Source organism: Balaenoptera musculus, chromosome 6, assembly GCF_009873245.2.
Source record: "Balaenoptera musculus isolate JJ_BM4_2016_0621 chromosome 6, mBalMus1.pri.v3, whole genome shotgun sequence".
NCBI classification, from domain to species: Eukaryota; Metazoa; Chordata; class Mammalia; order Artiodactyla; family Balaenopteridae; genus Balaenoptera; species Balaenoptera musculus.
In genome coordinates this window covers 98,965,795-98,985,698 of record NC_045790.1, presented here as the reverse complement: position 1 = coordinate 98,985,698, position 19,904 = coordinate 98,965,795, and the positions used below count along the sequence as shown (strand labels likewise).

General features: G+C 44.7%; 1 protein-coding gene and 1 pseudogene across 2 annotated transcripts in view; both read left to right on the top strand.

The window, feature by feature from the left end:
* The window catches only part of ASTN2 (astrotactin 2), a 902,613-nt gene that overhangs the window by 501,764 nt on the left and 380,945 nt on the right, over positions 1 to 19,904 (top strand). The gene's annotated exons all lie outside the window — the stretch shown is intronic.
* On the top strand, positions 12,017 to 12,400 carry LOC118896911 (annotated as a pseudogene).

Here is a 19,904-nt window from a genome sequence, read left to right as displayed (position 1 = left end):
TCCCACAGTCTCCCATCCTAGAAAAGGCACCGACGCCCATGTGCCCTGTTACTCAGGCACAAACACTTGGAGTTATCCTTGACTAGTTCTGCCTCTCGTGTCCACGTCCAAACTGTCAGCAGATCCTGTTTTGAGAATATTCCTTGAAAGTACATCTACCTTAAAATATATCCACCTTGAAAATATATCCATTATTCAAAAATGTTTCAACACCCTCAATTGACCTCCGGGTTCAAGCCAGTATCATCCCTCACCTGGGAGACGGCAGAGACTCAAGACTGGTCTCTGCTTCCCCTCTTGCTCATCCCCACCAAGTCCATTCTCCACATAACTGCTGGAATTATCCTTTAAAATAAAAATCATATCATACCACCCCCTGCTCCAATGCCACCCCCGATGACATTAACCATCTAAGCATACTTAGAATGAATCCAACATCCTTTCCACTATCAACTCTTTCTGAGCTGGTCTCTGCCGACTTCTGCTATTTCCTACCACGCCCTCACTCACTCCCTCCATCCCTGGCCTGCTTGTTCTCCTTCTAGCACTCCAAGCTTTTACACATCTCCTAGATGTTTGTGTCTGGTTCCATTACTTCACCCAGGTCTCTTGAATCCACTTTGTGCATGCATATGTTATTAGTGTATAATGCATGTATAATATTACACATGATATGCTTATGTTGTTTTCAGTTCTATATACCCAGCCCCTAAAACAAGAACAAGCAGAACAGAGTGTGCCAAGTGTGTGCTTGTTATCACCCTGTCTTTTCCCCACCTCCTGTGGATCCTAGCTTCCCTCTGGGGCCACAAAGAACAGGGCTCTCCGTCTGCTCTGCGAGAGCCTTTAGAGAAGTGAAACCACCAAAATAAAAAGAGAAAGCTTCCTTATCCAGGCTGAGGATGGCAAAGGTGATAATGAAGATGATGATGTTTTCAACGGGGAGGGGGAGCATGTAGGTGATAGCCTCTGTTTATCAAGTCATTTATTTTATTTTAACGTTTTTATTGGAGTATAATTGCTTTACAATGGTCTGTTAGTTTCTGCTTATAACGAAGTGAATCAGTTATACATATACATATGTCCCCATATCTCTTCCCTCTTGCGTCTGCTCCCTCCCACCCTCCCTATCCCACCATTCTAGCTGGTCACAAAGCACCGAGCTGATCTCCCTGTTCTATGCGGCTGCTTCCCACTAGCTATCTATTTTACAGTTGGTAGTGTATATATATATGTCCATGCCACTCTCTCACTTTGTCCCAGCTTACCCTTCCCCCTCCCCGTGTCCTCAAGTCCATTTTCTAGTAGGTCTGCATCTTTATTCCTGTCTTGCCCCTAGGTTCTTCATGACCATTTTTTTGTTTGTTTTTTTAGATTCCATATATATGTGTTAGCATACAGTATTTGTTTTTCTCTTTCTGACTCACTTCACTCTGTATGACAGACTCTAGGTCCATCCACCTCACTACGAATAACTCAATTTTGTTCCTTTTTATGGCTGAGTAATATTCCATTGTATATATGTGCCACATCTTCTTTATCCATTCATCTGTCGATGGTCACTTAGGTTGCTTCCATGTCCTGGCTATTGTAAATAGAGCTGCAATGAACATTGTGGTACATGACTCTTTTTGAATTATGGTTTTCTCAGGGTATATGCCCAGTAGTGGGATTGCTGGGTCGTATGGTAGTTCTATATTTAGTTTTTTAAGGAACCTCCATACTGTTCTCCATAGTGCCTGTATCAATTTACATTCCCACCAACAGTGTATGAGGGTTCCTTTTTCTCCACACCCTCTCCAGCATTTATTGTTTGTAGATTTTTTGATGATGGCCATTCTGACCGGTGTGAGATGATATTGCATTGTAGTTTTGATTTGCGTTTCTCTAATGATTAATGATGTTGAGCATTCTTTCATGTGTTTGTTGGCAATCTGTGTATCTTCTTTGGAGAAATGTCTATTTAGGTCTTCTGCCCAATTTTGGATTGGGTTGTTTGTTTTCTTGATATTGAGCTGCATGAGCTGCTTGTATATTTTGGAGATTAATCCTTTATCAGTTGCTTCATTTGCAAATATTTTCTCCCATTCTGAGGGTTGTCTTTTTGTCTTGTTTATGGTTTCCTTTGCTGTGCAAAAGCTTTTAAGTTTCATTAGGTCCCATTTGTTTATTTTTGTTTTTATTTCCATTTCTCTAAAAATCCTCAACAAAATACTAGCAAACAGAATCCAGCAGCACATTAAAAGGATCATACACTGTGATCAAGTGGGGTTTATCCCAGGAATGCAAGGATCCTTCAATATACGCAAATCAATCTATGTGATACACCATATTAACAAATTGAAGGAGAAAAACCATATGATCATCTCAATAGATGCAGAGAAAGCTTTCGACAAAATTCAACACCCATTTATGATAAAAACCCTCCAGAAAGTAGGCATAAAGGAAATTTTCCTCAACATAATAAAGGCCATATATGACAAACCCACAGCAAACATCATCCTCAATGGTGAAATACTGAAACCATTTCCACTAAGATCAGGAACCAGGCAAGGTTGCCCACTTTCACCACTATTATTCAACATAGTGTTGGAAGTTTTAGGCACAGCAATCAGAGAAGAAAAAGAAATAAAAGGAATCCAAATCGGAAAAGAAGAAGTAAAGCTGTCACTGTTTGCAGATGCCATGATGCTATACATAGAGAATCCTAAAGATGCTACCAGAAAACTACTAGAACTAATCAATGAATTTGGTAAAGTAGCAGGATACAAAATTAATGCACAGAAATCTCTTGCATTTCTATACACTAATGATGAAAAATCTGAAAGTGAAATTAAGAAAACACTCCCATTTACCACTGCAACAAAAAGTCATTTATTTTAATGTCAGGCTCTCTGCTAAGAATTTACAAACCGTTATTCCATTTAATAGTCATAATAGCTCTGTGGGGTGGTCCTTATCCCCATTTTCCAGACGAGGAAAAAGGCCAGCTTGGAGAACTGTGACTTGCCTGAGCTTATAAAGCAAACAAGTGTAGGGGTGGGTACCCCCACCCTAATCCACTTAACTCTAAAGTCTCTTTTTGTCTTATCCTAGTGCCTTTCATCTTTCTTTCCCTTTTTGAAATTGTTAACTCCAAATTTATTAACCTAGGGAATTCCCCGGTGGTCCAGTGGTTTGGACTCCACGCTTCCACTGCAGGGGGCACAGGTCCGATCCCTGGTCGGGGAACTAAGACCCAACGTGCTGTGAGGCGAGGCCAAAAAATACAAAGAAAGGCAAATTTATTAACCCACATGATCTGTAGAAACACTGGGACGAAGGTCCATCCAGCCCCATAGCCTGTGTCCGTTCCCTGATCCCGCACGCCTCAGCCTGCATGCCTTCAGCTGCAGTTTTGAAGTTTCACAGCCAGAAGTCCCTGCCTCTCACAATGGGGGGGGGGGGGTTGATGCCATCAGCACGTGGCTAAGTACTCAGTTCCAGCGTTCTCGAGGCTGATCTAGTCTGTCGTTGGGTGTGGTCGCCTCCAAACAGTGCCTCTTACAGCCTTGGGTATCTGAGCAAGACAAGACCTCCGAGGGGTTTGATGGGGAAACTGAGGCCAGTGAGGCGGAGGCTTGCCCCAACCTTCTCAGTCAGTTCGTGGCAGAGCTGGGGCTTAAGGACCCAGTCCTCTGGTTCCAGGCATGAAGCTCCTCCTGCAGCCCAGCATTTTTCTATAGTGCCGACCTCCCCACCTCGGTGTCACCCTCCTTCTTCCCCCACCTCCCATTCGTCACCACCTCCACCACGTTTTGTTTTCTAGTTCAAATGGTAATGATCTTGTTCTTACACAGCTCCTTCCTGCCAAATAGATCCCTGCGCACAGTACAGGTGTTGGTAAAGGATATTGCCCACCATCCGTCTTTCTTCATCACACTCTGCTCCTGAAACGCAGCCATTTCTAGGGTGAAATACGGCCCCTCTTTAGCCATGTGTAACACCAGTGGGAAAACCCACGAAGGCAGGCCTGCTTTTCTAGATGAAGCACACTCCAGGTTCTAGGTTGGAAGGTCTAGGTTGGAAGATTTTCTTGGGTCTGGGCTGTGGGCGCGTTGTCACTACTTGGAGCCTGCCCAGAGAGCTTGGTGTGGGGCTGCAGCTCACTCTCTGGTGCCCTTACGGACCCAGACTAAAGGCTGAGGTATCTTTTGGGCCCCAAAGAAAGCCTGGAACATAGGTAACTCCAACCTCCAGGCTCTAAGCGGCAGTGGGAGCAATACATTACCCAGCTCTGTGACCACAGGGCCAAGGAAAAGGGCACTGGTCCTCCAAACTACTGAATTTATCACCTACTCTTGTGAAACAGTCAGTGAATGCATACCCTGGGTTCCAGTGCACATTTCTCCACTTCACGGCCGAGTGATCGATCGTGAACAAGCCTCTTAACCTCTCTGAGTTCTCAGTTTTCTCATTTATGTAAAGGGAATCATACTCCAGCTGAAAGGGTTGTTCTGAGCGTTAGATGAGAAAATGCAAGCAATGCTCTTAAAGAATGTAAAGAATACTTAATAGTTGTTTCGTAATTGTTAGCACTTTTTACTATAAGTCAGTAAGAAGATTAATGAAGAAGTGCTAACAGAGGAATGAAAATAGAAAAATACCAAGCAGAGAAATTTTTAGGTTTATAGATATTTTTATATTTATTGATATGATAATAATATAAGGTTCTCACTTGAAGGTATTTTTAGCTTCTTACTGCTGCTTTTTTCTCTCCAGTTTCTGTCTTTCCTGAGAATTCTCACCTATATATTTTCCCTACTTTTTTTTTTTTAACATCTTTATTGGAGTATAATTGCTTTACAATGGTGTGTTAGTTTCTGCTTTATACCAAAGTGAATCAGTTATACATATACATGTATCCCCATATCTCTTCCCTCTTGCATCTCCTCCCTCCCACCCTCCCTATCTCACCCCTCTAGGTGGTCACAAAGCACCGAGCTGATCTCCCTGTGCTATGCGGCTGCTTCCCACTAGCTATCGATTTTACATTTGGTAGTGTATATAAGTCCATGCCACTCTCTCACTTCGTCCCAGCTTACCCTTCCCCCTCCCTATGTCCTCAAGTCCATTCTCTAGTAGGTCTGTGTCTTTATTCCCATCTTGCCCCTAGGTTCTTCATGACCATTTTTTTGTTTGTTTTTTAGATTCCATATATATGTGTTAGCATACAGTATTTGTTTTTCTCTTTCTGACTTACTTCACTCTATGACAATCTCTAGGTCCACCCACCTCACTACAAATAACTCAATTTCGTTTCTTTTTATGGCTGAATTATATTCCATTGTATATATGTGCCACATCTTCTTTATCCATTCATCTGTCGATGGACACTTAGGTTGCTTCCATGTCCTGGCTATTGTAAATAGAGCTGCAATGAACATTGTGGTACATGTCTCTTTTTGAATTATGGTTTTCTCAGGGTATATGCCCAGCAGTGGGATTGCTGGGTCGTATGGTAGTTCTATTTTTAGTTTTTTAAGGAACCTCCATACTGTTCTCCATAGTGGCTGTATCAATTTACATTCCCACCAACAGTGCAAGAGGGTTCCCTTTTCTCCACACCCTCTGCAGCATTGATTATTTGTACATTTTTTGATGATGGCCATTCTGACTGGTGTGAGATGATATCTCATTGTAGTTTTGATTTGCATTTCTCTAATGATTAATGATGTTGAGCATTCTTTTATGTATTTGTTGGCAATCTGTATATCTTTTTTGGAGAAATGTCTATTTAGGTCTTCTGCCCATTTTTGGATTGGGTTGTTTGTTTTTTGATACTGAGCTGCATGAGCTGCTTGTATATTTTGGGGATTAATCCTTTATCAGTTGCTTCATTTGCAAATATTTTCTCCCATTCTGAGAGTTGTCTTTTTGTCTTGTTTATGGTTTCCTTTGCTGTGCAAAAGCTTTTAAGTTTCATTAGGTCCCATTTGTTTATTTTTGTTTTTATTTCCATTTCTCTGGGGGGTGGGTCAAAAAGGATCTTGCTGTGATTTATGTCATAGACTGTTCTGCCTATGTTTTCCTCTAAGAGTTTTATAGTGTCCAGTCTTACACTTAGGTCTCTAATCCATTTTGAGTTTATTTTTGTGTATGCTGTTAGGGAGTGTTCTAATTTCATTCTTTTACATGTAGCTGTCCAGTTTTCCCAGCACCACTTATTGAAGAGGCTGTCTTTTCTCCATTGTATATTCTTGCCTCCTTTATCAAAGATAAGGTGACCATATGTGTATGGGTTTATCTCTGGGCTTTCTATCCTGTTCCATTGATCTATATTTCTGTTTTTGTGCCAGTACCATACTGTCTTGATTACTGTAACTTTGTAGTATAGTCTGAAGTCAGGGAGCCTGATTCCTCTAGCTCCGTTTTTCTTTCTCAAGATTTCCTTACTTTTCTAAAAAGGATTTCAAGCATCCCACTAACTGAATGACCTCACATAAGACCCTCCACATTTGTATTCTGGGCTGGCATCTCTCCTTTGATCCATTTCAACCACACTCCCTGAGTGACCACTATATGACAGACTCTGGGGTATAAAAAGGAACAAGGTCCAAGGTGCATGTCCTAGAAGCTGACAGTCTATGGCGGGGGGGGGGGGCGGGGGGGAGGGATGGGCACGCAAGCAAATCATTCTTCCTGTAAGTGAGGAGGTTGTACTCGAGCAACAGTATTAAGGATGGGGCTGCCCAGACACCTGATATTGTAAGGTGGGGAGGCAACCGGGGTTCTCTGCTCACCAGAGGGAAAAGAGAGGGAAGAGTCTGGAGGCATCCATGTCCTGCCCCCACCTGCTTCAATCCAAGAGAGCAGCTCTGCATTCTTCAGTTTTCTATACCCAGATCTCAGAAAAAGTGTAGCTTGAATAGAATGTTTTGCTGCTAGTTTTTTTTTTTTTTAACATTGAACAAAAAGCTTCCTCTCGTCCCTTTATGGGCTGACATCCCAGGATTTGCTCCCAGATGTGTCTGCTTTACACATCATTCACTTTGATCCTTATCATGTGTGTTATTGAGTTAGCTCACGTGGGCCTGGCTGGCCGTCTCCCTGGGTCGCCTGTGAGCTCTGTGGGGGCAGGGTCCCTGCAGCCTCCCCTGCTTATCCCCAGCCTCCGAGCAGAGCCAGCCATACAGGAGGTGTCCCCTGGACTTTGGCCGACATCTGAGGGTTGGCTGGTCAGTGGAGAACAGAGATCTGCTTTTTCTGTGTGCCTGTGATGGACGGGAGTGAAAAGCTGAAAAGGATGAAAGAAAGCGCTAGAGAGACAAGTTTAAGTTCAAGGGCAGATAGTATTTCCTGCATGTCTCCTCACGAGGATGTGTGATTCCTAGACCCTTAAAGCAAAGAAGACTGGGCACACACTCAGTCCCACGTTCCCTTGCTCATGCCTCTGGATGCTCTGGGCATTGTGAATGTTGAGGTACCACCTCCTCTTCCAAGGAAGCTGGATTTGAGCCTCACCTTCCAGGTTGTTATGAAGGCACAGGTCTCCCCTGCTGTCCAAAAGTAGAGCATTCCTATGAAACCTTTCATAAGCTGAAATGGTGTAAAGTGAAGAAGCGATCACCTTAGGACACATGTTGCTAACGGACGCAGAGAATAAATCACAGATGCTCACAGACACAGTTCAAAGCTCTGGCAGCTTGATGCTGAGATGCTAAGCGTAGCTCCCAGGTAAGGAGCTTGGTGGTGCCTGTCTCACTGCTCAGGGTGCGAGCTGCTTCTAGAAGGCTCCCTGCAAAACAAACACTGAACGCTGTTTTTGCTTTTCGCTTTTTGCAAAAGTGAAAATCCTCTTCGGATTTCTTTCGATTACTGAAAAGAGGTACGAATGTGGGTCTTTCGCAAAAGCGAACTGGCGTAAAGCGAACTTTTGAAAAGCAGGGGACCCCTGTATACTTGTTAGTTGAGTAGGATAAAACACATTTATTGAGCGTCTTACTTTAATGTATAACTTTCTAATGCTTCGTCTTGTTATACCCGGGTTTCCAGCTGTCCTCTTGAACGTGCGGGTGGGCAGGTCTGCTTAGGAAGACAAGGCGAGCACCTGAGCGGGAGGCCTGGCCTTGCACACCTGCCCTCACGCAGAGCTCCCTTCCACGCGAGAGGAGGCAGGGGCCCCCGGGAGAGGAGAGAGACTGTGTGTCGGGGTGCGTGAGGGGCCGTCCAGCATTCAGGGTGCGTCGCTTGCCTGGTGGATTCGCGGAGGCTTCGTCTCTTTTTATATCCTGTGCACATCTTGGTAAAGTGCTAAATGTTTTGTGCCGGCACAAATGCCCCTTTTGTATCACTCCAGCTCCTGCTGGTGGCTCTTCGCAGCCCACAGTAAGTTGTACATTTATTTCCGCTAGGACTTTTCAAAAAGGAACACACGCTCTGCTGTACAAGAAAAATCTGTCTCTCCCACCTACCCACACCCTCTCCCCCAGAAGTGAAGCTCAAAGATTAGCTCCCTGGGTGATCTTTTTAGTCTCCTGAAATAACCCGGACTCCGAGGAAGGAGGTGGTGTTAGGAGGCTTCCAAGATGGGGAAGGTTTCCGAAGGCTTGGTTTACTCCCCATTCTTTGCAAAAAGAGGGCATAGAGGGGCCTTTAGAGGGCTGGGGGAGAGTTATCTCGGAGGACAGTGCTGGAGACATTTGGCTTGGGCCTCGTAGTCTCACTGCAAACACAGAGCTCTGACATTACCTCCAAATTGAGTTCTGGAGCATTTAGTCCCAGAAAAGCACTGGAGGACTGAAAGATGTTCATCACACGGCCTGGATCTCGAGCTTATTTTTATAATCCTGTTTGTTATGTGAATTTTTGAAGAGATGGAAGAGGCCCAGACCTTTCTGCTGTAGAGAACAGATATAGATCCTACTCAACAGGCAGATTGATAACAGACACTCCTTAGCACTTAAACTATGCCAGGCCCTGTTCTGAGTGCTTTACACATATTAATTGGTGAAATCTCTGCAATTCCAATGCCTGGGGTAGGTGATATCATTATTCCCATTTTACAGGTGAGGAAACTGAGGCCCAGAGAGCTTAAGTAAGTTGTTGGAGGTCCTACAGCTAGTAAGTGACATAGCCAAGATGGGGGAGCAGGCAGTCTGGCCCCCAGGGTGAGGTCTCAACCACAGCATGGTCTGACCTCTTGGAGATGAGCAGCCTCACCCCCTAACCAGTGTCTGAGAAGAGTCATGCTGTCCCACCTTTCACCTCTTGGTTATATCCCAGACTCTCAGCGTCCTAAGAAGAAACCATCATACGGCCACATAAGATTACCTGCCCCTACAACATAGGAGCCTCATACAGCCTTAAACCTTGGTGCTCCTGTGTCCTGCAGAGACACAGATTTCCCCCAGGTATTCACATCATTGTTATGCCAGGCCCTGTGGTAGGCACTGGAGCTTCAGCAAAGGCACGAGAATCCCTGTGCCTGTCCTCACCTCATGCAGGCGAAGGAGAGGGATGGAAGGCACTCACCTTCTGGTGTGATGCTGGCCAGGATGGTAGAGGGATGGGTGCCCTGGGGCACGCAGCAGAAATCCCATCCATGGGAGGCTGATGGGGGCTTCTAGATGCAATTAATAATTAATTCCTGAGACTCAAACAATTAGCAGGCATTAGTGAAGACAAAAGCAGAGGGAGGGAGGGTGGTGAACAGTGTTCCTGGCAGAGACCCGGAGGCAGGTGAGAGCCTGTCCCTTCTTGACTGCCAGCCGCGCCCGTCCCCAGTAAGCCCGTCCACAGGGGCACCTGCCTGGTCATGCAAGCAAAGAGGCTTTCGAGACTTATTTCCTTTGGGCTCCAGACCTCTGCATGGAAGGAAAAGAATATCAAACTAGTCTTGTGACTGTCACATACCACACCCTGATCTGAACTCTCTAACTGTGTCATCTCATTTAATCCTTCTCACAAGGAACCTGAGGCCCAGAGAGGGAATTTGTCTCCTGTCCAGGAAGAGGAGGAGGTGGGCTTGGCATGGAGGTCAGGGTATTGCCAAGCCTGGACCTCTCACACCAGTGCCCTGACATCCGACCTGCCTTTGAGGAGTGATTTCAATGCTACCAGGGAATCCCTGACTGTGAAATTCCAGTTTAGTCCTGGTGGTCTGGCTGAGGCAACACCATTCTCCTGATCATTTATTTTGTTCATTAACCTATATATAACTGGGCAACGTTCAGTGCGAGTGATTCAGCCATTCTATGCAGGTCAGCTGGAGTGGTTCACCTAGGGTGAGAGAGGCTCCACTTTCAAGATGGCATTCAAGTTGGTGCTCGCTGCCAGCTGGGAGCTCAGACGGGGCTGCAGGTTGAGGGACCCAGTAACTTTTCAACTGGGCCTCTCCATGGACTGCTTGGGCTCCCATGCAGTATGGTGGTCGAGTTCCAAGAGAGCAAGGTGCATGGGATGGCATTTTATGACCTAACCCTGGAAGTCACAGAGCATCATTTCTACTGTACTTTATTGATTGACGCAGTCATACACATCAAGCCAGTTTCAAGGAAAAGAGACAGAGGCCCTAGCATTCAATGAAAGGAGTGCCAAGGTCACCTTGGAAGAAGTGTGTGTGGGATGGGAGATAGTGTTGCAGCTATCTTTGGAAAATACAATCTATCACAAATATTTACTATTTACTAGGCACCACTCTAGATGCTAAGTATACTTCAGAAAATAAAACAAAGACCCCTGTCATCATGGACCTTATATTCAAGCAGAGAGGGGTGGTGGTGGGGGAGACAGACAATAACATGACAAATAAAGTATGTAGTAAGTTAGAGGTGATAAGTGCTATTAAAAAAAGAGCAGGATAAGGGGGTCTGGAGTGTGGGGTGAGAGTAGCAATTTTTTTTTTATATAGCAAATTCTTATTAGTTATCTATTTTATACATATTAGTGTATATATGTCAATCCCAATCTCCCAATTCATCCCACCACTATCACCCCCCCACCCCCCTTGGTGTCCATACGTTTGTTCTCTACATCTGTGTCTCTGTTTCTGCCTTGCAAACCAGTTCATCTGTACCATTTTTCTAGATTCCATTTATATGCGTTAATACACGATATTTGTTTTTCTCTTTCTTATTTACATCACTCTGTATGACAGACTCTAGGTTCATCCATATCACTATAAATGACCCAATTTCGTTCCTTTTTATGGCTGAGTAATATTCCATTGTATATATGTACCACATCTTCTTTATCCATTCGTCTGTTGATGGACATTTAGGTTGCTTCCATGATGTAAATAGTGCTGCAGTGAACACTGGGGTGCATGTACCTTTTTGAATTATGGTTTTCTCTGGGTATATGCCCGGTAGTGGGATTGCTGGGTCATATGGTAAGAGAGTAGCAATTTTAAATAACATAATCAGGGAGGTTTTTCCAAGAATATGTCATTTGAACAATAAAATTAAATAAGAAGAGAGAATGAGTGTGTATATATCTGGGGAAAGAACATTCCGAGAAGAAGGAACTACCAGTGCAAAGGCCCTGAGGCACAGAATGTCTGGGGTGTTTGAAGAACGATGAGATCCGTGTTCCTGTGGTAGGAAGTGAGAAGAGCAGTAAGACGTGATGTCAAAGGAGCAGTAGGTGGCCAGGTCATAGAAGAACTTGAGCTTTTACTCTGAAAGAAATGGAAAGCTATTGGAGGATCCTGAAAAAAAGAGAAACATGATCTAACCAAACTTTCAGAAGGAACACTGTGGCTGCTTTGTTGAGAATAGACTGTAAGGGAGGGAGGTCGCAGGTGAGGAGGACAGGTAGAAGGATACTGCAGTAATCCAGGTGAGAGGTGATGGTGGCCTGCGTCCGGGTGGTGGCAGTAGAGGTCGGGAAAAGGGTTTAGATTCAGGAAGTATTCTGAAGTTCATATCTCCTTAAAGAGAGAAAGGGCTCTTCCCCTGCCGCCGCGGAGTTGCGCGGAGGCGGAAGCTCCGGTGCCCTGGAGATTCGGCTGCACCCGAAACCCACCGCCCTGGCCGAGGAAGGCATCGCTGCCGGAGGAGGTGTAATGGACGTTAATACTGCGCTGCAAGAGGTGCTGAAGACCGCCCTCATCCACGATGGCCTAGCACGTGGAATTCGTGAAGCTGCCAAAGCCTTGGACAAGCACCAAGCGCATTTCTGTGTGCTTGCATCCAACTGCGATGAGCCTATATAGGTCAAGTGGGTGGAGGCCCTTTGTGCCGAGCACCAAATCAACCTGATTAAGATTGATGACAGCAAGAATCTAGGGGAATGCGTAAGCCTCTGTAAAAGTGATAGTGAGGGAAAACCCCCTAAAGGGGTCGGTTGCAGTTGCGTGGTGGTTAAGGAGGCTCAGGCCAAGGATGTCACTGAGTAGCACTTCCAATGCAAGAACTGATCAAATAAAAAAACCGGGCTCTTGTTCCTCAAAAAAAAAAAAAGAGAGAGAGAGAAAGGTAGGTGTCAAGCATGATTCCATAACACCCCCTTATCTGTCCTGTGACATTGGCTAGTCTTTGCAGAGGGAAGAAGGTGGGCTTCTTGTCTTGGCTCCCCCTGAGCCCTCTTTCTTGAGAAATGATTCTTATTCTTTCAGATAATTTCATTGGACTCTTTTTTGTTCCCCACAACTTGTCCTTTAAGCGGTTGGGTGGGGTGTCGTACCCACTTCCTGGGGAATGGTAGCCCTATACAATGCTCTGGGACCGTGGTTTTTATGGTGTATCAAAGGGGAAAATGCCGCCTTCATTTTTTTTCCCTTCTGAATATTTACAACGTGCACTTCCTCTGAAAAGTCCTGAAGTAAAGACCTTGTTTAACTTAGTTCAGCACATCATTTCTCAAATATATTTGACTCCAGGAACTTTTTCCATTAGCATACTTCCTCGGAACAATTTGGGAAAGGCTGATCTTATTTCAGTGACCTTCCTCCAAGGAGATCATCAAAGCAGCCAGGTCTCAGTTATCTGCGTGGTTTGGAGCTGCCTGTCCCAAAGCAATTTGCCAGGCTGCTCTGGCCTTTCCGGCCTCCTGCCTGCAGTCTCCTCACCTTTGAGGTCCTGCAGAGGCTGCCCTTTGCTGGGACAGTGCCGCCCCATCCACATCGCTGTCTGCACTGAGATGTCTTGTGCAGGAAAGCTTAGGAGTCAGCACACCGAGGTTGTCCCTGACTCTCCCATTTGTTCCTACAATCATTTACGGGCACTTATTCTATGACGCTGAGCTGTTGGAAGATGCAGAGATGAATCCAAGCTGGGTCTTGCTCTCAAGGTGATTCAGGTACATCAATAGCCGTCATGTAAGGGGAGCTAAAGTAAGAATTGCTATAGGAATAATGCAGCTTTAAGCACAAACACACACACACACACACACACACACACACACACACAATATCAGTAACCAGAAGAGGGTTTGGGATTCAGAACTTGCAAATTATAGCCACTACGTTTGATCTTGGACACATTTTTTCACACTTCTATCATGGTTTTCAAGAAATCCACAAAAAAAATCTTCATTTGATGTAGTAAATAGATTTACCGCCTGGCAAGCCAGGAGCTAACCTAAGGCAAAGAAACCCTAAAGAATAGAACCGGACTGCTGGTTCCCTCACAGTGTGTAATAAATGTATTGTCCCCTCCCACTTGCTTCCTGTGGAGCCTCAGAACCTAAAGGAGGTGTGGGTGGAGGGGAGAAGAGGAAGGAGAGACAGTGGGTAGAGGGAGGAGGGAGCAGGCAAGGAGCACTTAGGCTGGTGGTGAGAGACTTTTCCTACTGGAGACTTACCCTTGGGACTTTGTGATGGAAACTATTCTGGAAACTGCTGGAGGCTCCTACCCTCCCCAGCTGGGGGTAGCCTCGAGGGGTTGCACTGGTGGCCAGATGTCCCATCCTCTTCCTCAGTCATCTTGTAGGATTAGCTAGTATGAGTGGGAAGCCTCCTGCCGCAAAGAATGCATCATTTCACAGGGCTCTATTGTTTTTCTCTGATTGTGTTTAAACTTTCTGTTTCTGAGGATTAAGCCCAAGGAATACAGCCCAGGACAATCTCTGAAAATGAGTTCTCTCTCTATAAATCAATAACAAGAAAACCATAGACCCTCAGAAGCCAAGAACATGATAAGGGAGAGAGGTGTCAAAAAGCAGAGCCCCTAGAAAATGGTGACCCCCACCCCTCCCTGTTAACATCCTTCCACACTCACTGAGCCTTGGTTTCTTCATCCATAAAATGGGAATATGGATGCTTAGTTCTCAGGGTTGCCATGAGGATTAGCTGAAAACCCAGCATGGGTCCCTGGTAATTAATGTTGCTCTGTAAATGGTAGCTGCCATCAGCATCATGGTCATTGTTGTGGAGGGAGGAGGTATCCATGAAGACTACATGGAGAAAATGACATCAGGAAAAATAGGATGGGGCTTCCCTGGTGGCGCAGTGGTTGAGACTCTGCCTGCCAATGCAGGGGACACGGGTTCGAGCCCTGGTCTGGGAAGATCCCACATGCCGCGGAGCAACTGGGCCCGTGAGCCACAACTACTGAGCCTGCGCGTCTGGAGCCTGTGCTCCGCAACAAGAGAGGCCGCGACAGTGAGAGGCCCGCGCACCGCGATGAAGAGTGGCCCCCGCTCGCCGCAACTGGAGAAAGCCCTCGCACAGAAACGAAGACCCAACACAGCCAAAAATAAATAAATAAATTAATTAATTTAAAAAAAAAAAAAAACAAGAAAAATAGGATGTAGGCATGTGGACATTGTGGGAAAAGATGGAATTCCAGGCGGAGGACTAGCCTAGTAGAAGCACAAGGTCCTGAAAGCTTAAGGCACTCTTACAGAAGATGCTCCCCTGCGCTGACAGCTTCGCCTGTGTGGACTTAACCCCACCAGTTCTAACTCAAGGTCATTGAATGACACTTTGACTTTGATCCCACTGCTGGTGTTGTCCTTGTGAAGTGGCCCCTCTGTAATACTCATTGATACCCACAAAGCAAGGCAAAGGACGTGTTCCAGTTCAGCTGAAACCTTGCTCAGTTAAAACCCTGACTGACAGTATGACAATTAGAAAAACTTTAAAAAACTCATTAATTCTGAATCCATTAAATCAGTTTCCTGACTCCATGGAGACTAGGAAGGAACTTCACCTTTTAATTCATTAAAGGAGTGATTTTTTTTTAAGTGTAAGAAACATGGCAAGAAAATGCACGTCCTGTTTTCCAGGGTGCAGGGAACAAACAATATGTGAATGCAAATTATGCCCCAGACAGGAGACACTATTGACTACTTTTTGGCGCTCAGCTTTGCAAAGTCCATTTTGCAACTGGGGAGTCAGAGACTCTTAGCAGAGAAGTTATCTGCTAGGATTACTAGGTCTGATTCCATTTTCCAAACTCTTTCCACATTATTATGTTGTCTTCTGTGATGACCAGACTGTGTACTAGACATCTCTCATTTTTAGAGTTGACTTAAAAATGCATGATTCGATTCTGCTTTTATAAATTAGAAAAATATCACTAAAGCTGAAACCACCCTGACTGTCCCACCCACATTCACCATTGCTAGTCCCATCCTTTCTTTATTTCTGAGTTTCTCTCCTCAAAATTAGCCACTCGTGTAAATGCGGTTTTAATCTTTCCAACATAACTTTAAATGAGTTTGTTGTCGCTTTTCAGTCCTTTAAAAATACTTTTCCATATATGTCACCTACCCAAAGGGAAGCTCTAATGTGTGCCTGTTTTCTTAAATGGTGTCATACTATATATAACATTCTGCATCTTGCTTTTCCCCTCAGAAATATTTTTTGAGCTCTACCCATGTTGACACATATAGAGTCAGTCCATTCCTTTTAACTGCAGGAGAACATTCCAGCACATGAATATACCATTTTTATTCCACAGTGCCCTGATTGAAGGTTATTTAGGTTGTTTCCAATGCTTTGCTGTTACAAACAGTGCCTCGGTGATCACCTTGTACACATATATCTATGCGTGTATGTTTGCACCCTTGAAAAGCTCACACTTAAAAGCTAACAAGTGGAATGCTCATTATAGATCATTTTTATCTGTGTGAGAAGCAGTTTTCAGAAGGGCCTCTGATCCTGGGATCTGGATTGACCATCTGGTTTACAGAGTTACTGACACTCAGTCTTGGAGGGAATGTAAAGATTCAAACCTCTCCTTTTAAAGTTAGATTCTGATGCCCAGAGAGACGAAGGGACTTGACCGTGGTCACAGTACCCAGAGGTCCTTCTTGCATGCCCTCAGCGAGCTTTACTGTTTACCTGTGTCCTTCCCACCTCCTCTTGGCTCTTGGCAGCGGTCACCTACATCTTCACGTATGCGCTACACCTGACTCTCTCTGCCTTCGGGCTTTAGAAGAAACTTGGGAGGGGGGCAGTGGTAGGAGTAATACCCTCAGAAAATTGGCACAACCCTCAACAAATGACAGACAGGAAGCTGGTGGAAAAATACCCCAGGTTCCTTGCCCCTTGGTGGAAAGATTCTGGGTGCATCGTACCCAGCCTCTGAGAGACTCCAGCAAGACTGCAACCGTTTCCCACATGGTGACCCACTTATTAACACACCCTTGTTAGCTTTCCTCCCTCCCTTGTCTCTCTCACTTCCCAGCCCCTCACCTGCTTCCTGGGATCACCTCCCAAATCAACTACCTGTACCCAAATCCTTGTCTCAAGGTCTGCTCTTCACGGAACTCAAAGACTGCATCTGTATGCCAGGGTCTGTGCCAGGCGTAAGGGGATACAAGAAATGAATAATATATGATTCGCTGCTCTTAACAAGTCACAGGCCAGTGACCCAGGTCTTCTGACTCTCCATGCAGTGCTCTTTGTGCTGCATTTATATCTGTGCATTTTAATTCAATGACATTCTTTAAAAAAAAAAAAGGCAATCAGTCTTCCCAGCAATCAGTCTGACTAAATGAAGTTTTATTGTAATAAGTTAATTCCACTGCTTTTTTTTTTTTTTTAATGGGAAAGACCTGACTAAAATATTAATCCTTAAACACAGACCTTCGCTGGATACCAAGCAGTTGCCCCGACGCGCTATCGCCATCTCCATTTTTCTGATATATATGTTTCTCCTCCCTCTGTTCTTAGCAAATGTTGATGTTCAGTTCACCCTGATCAGTGTTTAGCTCTTCTGGTCAATTTATCTTATGTATTGACCTGAGCAGAAAATCAATGTAGTCTTCATTTGCCGTCCTGTTTAATTCGGGAGAATTCGATTCTGTGGAAACTGTGCCCAAACTACTAGAGCCTTGATAGGGTACCACCTACTCCAGAGAGCCTTCCAGCGTCCAGCCTTAATTGACCTCCTCTCCCACCCCCTCCCTGCTTCCACTCGCACCCCTTTAAAAACAGAGACAGTCAAGACCAGACTTGTGTGCTTAGTAAGTACAAATGGATGTAAAGTTTGCTTTCAGAACGGGCTGGGTCTTCGAGATCTCTGCCCAAAGACTCCCTTCTTGTGGGGCCGCTTTCATAAATGCACAGGGAGGCAAAATGCCTTTGCCATAAATAAATAACGTGACCAAGAACACTTCCGAAAAGCTGGTTGCTTTCACATTCTACTGCTGGGGAGCCTCAGGTCCAAAACTGCTGCAGGAGTTTTCCTTTCAAACAGACCTCGAATCCTAATGCCAGCTCCTCCCTGATTAACTGAGATTTTGGGCAAATTACCTGCCCCCTCTGAACTTCTGTTTGCTCACCTGTAAAAGGAGGCATCGAGATTGCTGTCAGAATAACAGAAAATACCCCTGACGCGCACAGCAGGGCACTGGGCTCCTACTGTTATGTGATTGCTGCCATTTGGCTTTTTTTCCTTTTTTAATTGAAATGGAGTCATTGTATTTTTAAAAAGAACTTACATTTCTTTTGGTCACCTTCAAATATCAGCGATCATTCAACACATGTTCCTACTTACCATTTTCTTTTGAAAACCAAGAGTAAAGCCCAATTTAGCCCCAAGTCCTGGGCAGAAAGGGGGCCCACGTGTTTTCTTTCTAGAAACTGGCAGGTAAATGTCTGTCTTGGCATTGGGATCCCCCTTTAGCCTGTGTCTGAGCAGAGCCTGCATGGAAGAGGCTTTTGGTCAGTATCTGACTGAAGTAAGGAAGTAGGGATGGCCGGTTGTTGCTGCCCTGGAGTGAAAAGTATGAATTTCTGGAAAACAATGAACAATTGCAATATTTGGGACACATTATACTTAAAAAAAAAAAATGGCTGTTTATTTGAAATTCAAATTTAACTGATGTCCTGAATTTTTATTTGCTAAATCTGGCACCCCTAATATGAGGTGGTCATCCAATGACATTGAGCTGGTGACATTTGAGCCAAGAGGCTGTCTGGGGAGAGAGCATTTGTGCTTGGATCAAAGATAGCACAATAACAATTGTAGCTCTCTCTAGGCAGCGAGATTAATGGATTTGTTTTTCTTTTTACTTTTCAGTGTTTTCTAAACACCTTAAAACATCAATGTATGACTTTTCTAATAAAAAAAAAAAAATTGATGAAAAGTCAGTGAGCTGGATAGGGTATAGCCTGAGCCTGACCAGGATTGACATTTAGCTTTATCCATCTTCTCTCCTTTGCTTCCTGCAAATCAGGCCCCCAGCCACCCCACCCAGTTTAACCAGCCCCCTCCCCTTTGCCTCTCTAACAAACCGTCTACCCTCGGACCACGTAACCAACCGTAAATGTCTGTATATGAGGGCAGCACCTACTCCACACATCCACCCGACAGAGGAGGCTGTCACCTTGGGTATGGCTTTCTCACACGTGAAGGGTATTTTTGCAACTAATTTCTTTTAAACAACAACTGCTTGGGGGAAGATACGTTAGGCTAGATCAGGAATTACAGGTAAAGAGTTGGAATAAAGTAGTTTTGTTCAAAAAGAGTAGGCAAGGGCTTCCCTGGTGGCGCAGTGGTTGAGAATCCGCCTGCCAATGCGGGGGACACGGGTTCGAGCCCTGGTCTGGGAAGATCCCACATGCCGCGGAGCAGCTGGGCCCGTGAGCCACAATTACTGAGCCTGCGCGTCTGGAGCCTGTGCTCCGCAACAAGAGAGGCCGCGATAGCGAGAGGCCCGCGCACCGCGATGAAGAGTGGCCCCCGCTTGCCACAACTGGAGAAAGCCCTCGCACTGAAACGAAGACCCAACACAGCCATAAATAAAATAAATTAAAAAAAAAAAAGAGTAGGCAAGAGCAGTAATTCTAAATGTATTATTATGTGTAATGTGAGATTTTAAACAGGTAGGGGTATTACTAAAGTAATACATGAAATACTCTAAGTAGATATATGACTGGTTCATTTACATTTCTAAGTCAAGTTTATATTTTCAGGCAAATCAAATAACACTTCAAATCTTCTCAGGAAGGTGGTGGTGAATTTCCTTATATTCAGTAATACTTGGGGAAGGGCTTGCTACACAAGGAACACTGCAGACCTTTCCATCTTAGCTGTTACAATAAATAACAGCTAAGGAACTTCCAGTGGTTAAGTCTAGGTGCTTCCACTACAGGAGGCACGGCTTCGATCACTGGTCTGGGAACTAAGATCCCACAGGCCACATGGCACAAAAAAAAATAACAGCTAACAGGTCTTGAATACTTACATTGTGACCAGTTCTAAATGCCTTTGTCTGTGTTAATGCATTTTATGCTTAGAGCAACCCCATGTCCAGAGTGGTATTGTTACTTCTGTTTCACAGTTAAGATCTTAGGCAGTCTGGTTCCAGAGCCTGCACTTAAAAAAGAAAAAAAAAAAAAATATATATATATATATATATTTTTTTTTATGGAAAATATCAAACATATACAAAAGTAGAAAGACTGGTGCAACAGATCTCCATATGCCCATTACCCAGCTGGAGTAACCTCACCTCATAGCTCAGAG